This window comes from Rhagoletis pomonella, unplaced genomic scaffold (assembly GCF_013731165.1).
Source record: "Rhagoletis pomonella isolate Grant_MI unplaced genomic scaffold, Rhpom_1.0 Rhpom_scaffold_00002, whole genome shotgun sequence".
NCBI classification, from domain to species: Eukaryota; Metazoa; Arthropoda; class Insecta; order Diptera; family Tephritidae; genus Rhagoletis; species Rhagoletis pomonella.
This window is the reverse complement of record NW_023458556.1, coordinates 21,586,971-21,592,346: the sequence shown is the minus strand read 5'-3', so window position 1 is coordinate 21,592,346 and position 5,376 is coordinate 21,586,971. Positions and strand designations below refer to the sequence as shown.

Below are 5,376 nucleotides of genomic sequence, written 5' to 3'. Positions count from 1 at the left end.
TACTTTTATTTCACACCAAAGCTACACTGTTTCCATGTAAATTTGCACTGCTAAGGGAGCGGTGCGAGAGAGACAACAGTCAGTTTATCGAACCTTGTATTATTGAATTATGACTGAATTCTATGTGTGCATGATTCAATAATACAAGGTTAGATAATTATTGACAGCTGCGGTTTGACACTCCCTTACAAAAGGTTGCATTTACGGAGGACAGAGAAAGGGCAAGAATGCAATCCCTTGTTTCGAAAATGGTAGTAGAAAAGTACGCAAAGTAGGCAATTATTAGTGAAATTCCTTTCGTAAATTCTAATGTATTTGCAGGAAATCTGGCATTTTAAACGAAATGTTGAACGTAATATTGATATATCTACGTGAATTACGTAATTTTAATGCTATTTAGCCGTATAAAAACTGCAAAATGACTCAAAATTAAAATAAAACTACTATGAGACTGATGTAAACATCCAATGCTTATGTTTCATCAGTTAAATATGCTTCATATGCATATACAAGTAAAGATATTGCACAAAAGTTTATGCTTTTATTTCACACCAAAGGTACACTGTTTCCATGTAAATTTGCAAAGAAGCAACACGGTGCCACTGCTAAGGGAGCGGTGCGAGAGAGACGACTGTCATATACATATTTAAGTATGTAGTTCTTAGCCAGAATAAGGTAAAAAGCTGTGTCACAAAAAATATGAATGATGGCTAAAGCTTAGTATCTTAAGGAAACGATGGGGAGGGAATATTGCCATTATTTGGTTTGTGTGTCCAAGGAATTTTGACATCTGATGTCAGGAAATAATGGACCGGGTATATATTTCTGTTGCCTTGTGCTCTTTTTTCACATATTTAAAACTTCAAACCCCGTAGTAGAAAGCGTAGAAAATTTCTTAGAACTCCATACTGCCTTAGGGAATTTTGACACAAGAGAACTTCTTCGCCATTTCTTCAGCTCTTTTTATATGGAATTTTTTCTTTTCTTGAGAGCTAGGGACTAAAGTAATACTAAGACTAACAAAAAATAATTTAGACGCGATTTATATTTTAATTTAGCTACCGATATATTGTGTTCACACATATTTATGAAATAGGGCCAAAAGTCAAAGCTGAACACTCATTGCATGGTTGCATGGAAATTTTGCCTCGATTTACATTCGAGCGTCGATTACAAATTTGATACGATACCGGTATATCGGGTATATTGAAAAGGTCCACTAGGCAATTTGCGTATACCAATGGAGTACGGAGTCATACTATTCGACTAACTTACAATCCCTATATAATCACTTCGGTTATAGAAAACTGATACAGACCCGAATGAAAAATTCACTCCTTCGTTTCTTTATACCTAACCTAACCTAACCTGTATACTTCTTCTAAATACAATGTGTCTGGAAGCGTATTCAACTTAATTACGTGTAATTTTTTCCCTCATATACGCACTCTATACACTTTACGACGACGTCAATTTGAACCTAAATCGACTCCTCTCCCTAAGATTTAATTGAGTGAAGTCGGCTAATTGCTCGATTAACTGTCTGGATGAACTTTGTATTAATCGATTATCTGCATCAACATTTCTTCATATACTATATGTGACCTGGTCTACAGAAAAGGGGATTAGGTGTCAAAAAATCAATTTTCACTTTTTGGTTGATTTGGATGGAAGATGAGATGCTTTTTCACGTGGTGAAAAGCAGAAAATCCTAACTTGCTTAGAAGTGTACTAAAACGTCACTTCTTCAGTGTTACTTTTTTAAATGTTCCACACTAGCAACTTACACGATGAACTATAATAATATTCCGACCAACAACAACACTTACTGGACCAACAACAACACTTACTGGACCAACAACAACACTTACTGGACGTCCGGCGCGGAGAACAATTAACGAGATAATCAGCCAAATCCTAAATATTCTCGCGGAATTTCTCCTTTGCGAATTTTAAAATCCTCTAAGAAAAAATCCTCCAATTCTAAATTGTCGGGGAGAAGGATTTTTGAGGAGTAGGATTTTTTCTCTTTCTATCTTTCGAAATCAGCTGTTATGCTTATTGTTGACAATTTTTCGATAATTTGCCAATGTGATTTTTGCATGTTTTGGCGAAACTTTATTAATTGTGGTTGATTCGGAAACTTAAAAATAAATAGCTTAGCGTTAAATATGTTAGTGAGTGAAATTAGTGAGGAAGAAAGGCAACAAACAAACGCGTAACGAGTGGCGAGGAGGAAACTGCGCGACTTGATGAACCCCTTGGAGTTGCCTCAACCTTTGTGAGTAAAGGAGTTCAAAAATATGTGTTAAAACAACTAACTATTTCATTTCTACTTCTATAAATAGATTTGAAAAGTATTTCAGGTTGAATAAACCGGCGTTTGAATACTTGTTAGAAGTGGTAACGACTCATACACAGCCAGGTAGGAAGCAGTTTGCTATTACACCTATAGTGAAGTTGAGCGCCTGTTTGCGCTTTTTTGCGGAAGGTGGTTATCAGACGGGTGTGGGAAAAGACCACGACGTTGGTCTAGCGCAGTCTAGTTTCTCCAAAGCACTCGCCGACGTGCTACGTATATTTGAGACGTATCTGTGCCCACGGTGGGTACAGTTTCCAGTGTCAGCGGAAGAAAAAAGCAAAATTGCGACTGCTTTTTATGTTAAACATAAAATTCCAGCTGTTGTCGGTTGTGTAGATGGAACACACGTTAAAATAATCGCACCATCCGAAAATGCTCACCTGTACTACAACAGAAAAGGATACTACAGTTTGAATGTTATGTTGGTACGTTCTTAAATCGTTTTTGCAGAAAATTTACTTATTACTATTAATTCCAGGTGTGTGACCATGAACTAAAAATTCGCTACGTCGATGCTTCTCATCCGGGTGCTAGTCATGACTCGCTAATTTGGAACGTTAGCGAGTTACGTTCACATTTTGAGACCGAATTTTCGAATCATCCAAGAAATTTCTGGCTATTAGGTAAAGTTTAGCACTGTAAACATTTTTAGTCAGAGCATTAAGCTTTTATATATACATACATATGTATGTATGTATGTATGTACATAATTATGCACGTATCTTCGCCTAGAAATTAAAACATACATATTTTCAATTACGTGTATTAAGGTGATGCTGGATATCCGTTGGAACCGTGGTTTATCACTCCTTATCGGATGCCAGGCCAAGCAGAAATGAAGTTCAACGAAATACATTCGCATGTCGCAACATTATTGGGAGAACAAACGGGGTTTTAAAAAACAGGTGGAGATGTATCCTTGGTGCTCGAGAACTACACTACACGCCAGAGAAAGCAGCACAAATTATTAATGCTACTTGTTGCTTACACAACATCTGCATTTACTTCAGAGCGAATGTACCCGATGGCGAAGTCGAGGTAAATTTTCCTGAAGTTCACGAAGCTCATACTACTACGCCGACGCGCAATATGGAGATTGCGAGATCATAAGAAATAATTTCCGTGATTCTTTTAATAATTAAAAATTAAGAATAGCAATTTTTGAATTTTTTACGCACATTTAATTCTCGTAAGCTTGGCTATAAATATGTATTACTATTTCGATGTAATAAAACACTTAGATATGTTGTAATAAAAAATCATATAGAGTGCCGCACTAAATTATTGACACAGGGAATTTTTTGCAATGTATGTAAACTTTTTTACTTTAATTTTTCCTCTAATTTATTTATAAAAATTAGCTCATACCAACAAAAAAATAATTAAACCTCGAAACTTTGTACAAAACTCAGGAAAATTCACCAAACTTACATATAAGTTTGCAACTTTTTAATAAGATTTTCTATGAAAATTCTAAGTATGTAGTTTTATAGCCTATTCAATTGTGGTATAATGAAGTGCAAGCTTTAAGTTTCTAAAAAGCGCGTTGCTTTTGGCAATCTTTTTCACGCAGCTTTCATACAAAAAAGGTAACGATCATTCTTCGTATGAAAGAAACTATGTGAAAAAATTGCCAAAAATCAACGCGCCTTTTTCCAACTTAAAACTTGCACTTCATTATACTACAATTAAATAGGCTATAAAACTACATACTTAGAATTTTCATAAAAAATCTTATTAAAAAGTTGCAAACTTGTATGTAAGTTTGGTGAATTTTCCTGAGTTTTGTACAAAGTTTCGAGGTTTAATTATTTTTTTGTTGGTATGAGCTAATTTTTATAAATAAATTAGAGAAAAAATTAAAGTAAAAAAGTTTACATACATTGTAAAAAATTCCCTGTGTCAATAATTTAGTGCGGCACTGTACATACATATGTATGTATAGTACTTATAGTATTTAATTCAATAACAAAACAAAACGCAGGTAATTCAGTTAAAACATAAAAATCTTATCAGTAAAAAATCTAAGCTTATAGTCTCATTGTGCTTTGCGCAATGCTATTAGTGAATAGACTAACATTGCAAATTTTCGTCTTTGTTTTTGTAAATTTTCAGTTCCTGTATTTCCAGCAGTCTTTTAGTTTTCTCTATTTTATGTTCAATTTCATTTCTTCTAATTTCTTCAATGAAATAGTTGTGCCTTTTCTTTTCTTCTAGCTGTTCTCTTTTAATTACGTTCGCTTTTTTGATTTTCTCCAACTTTTCTTTTTTTATAAGCTCAACTGCCTTGAAATGTTTCTTCTTAGATCGTATATTTTGTCTAGCCTATAATATGTAAAAAAAATATTTTATTACGAGTAAATTTTTGTAAAATGAAAATAAATCGAACCTTTGGTAAATTTTTCTTAAGTTGTCGCGATGCTCGTCCCGATTTGCCACTCCAGTCTTTATGTTTGCGCAGATTTCCTTCTGTATTTTTATTTCCTCAGTCAGAGCAAGCTCGGCCCTTTCTTTTTTTGAAAAGTTTTTTTTTGAGGATGATGCCTTCTTGCTAGTGGATGGCACTTCAGTATTATCAGCAGAAGCTTCTTCACAAAAATTCAAATTCAATTGAATCTGCAGAAACAAGGGACACATTTATAGTCGCCAAACTTCTTTACGGGCAATCCTTCTACTGACTGCTTCATCCCAATCAGTTTAGAAATGGCTTCTTCAAGGGGGGAGAGTACTTTCACCATATGTGGGCCGCCTCCAGTACCTTTCTGAAGCTTAGTATTGCTAGCCACTTTTTGCCGAACATATTTTTTCTGGTCGGCCCATACCTAAAAATGCGATTCATCAATTAAACAATGTATATATTTGTGTAGCAAAAGGAACATTAACAAACTACTGACACAATTTTGCATGCATACACCGATTCTCTTTTTGAAACATTGAAATCACGTTTTTCCATTCCACAATGGTTTTAGTTGGGGGGCCTGCCGCATTCAGCTCAACATTCACCTTCTGCCAAA

The 5,376-nt window shown here is 34.8% G+C and overlaps 1 pseudogene; it reads left to right on the top strand.

Moving 5' to 3' along the window:
- Window positions 1-1,899: 1,899 nt before the first annotated feature.
- LOC118734579 lies at window positions 1,900-3,734 on the top strand (annotated as a pseudogene).
- The last annotated feature ends 1,642 nt before the right edge of the window (window positions 3,735-5,376 follow it).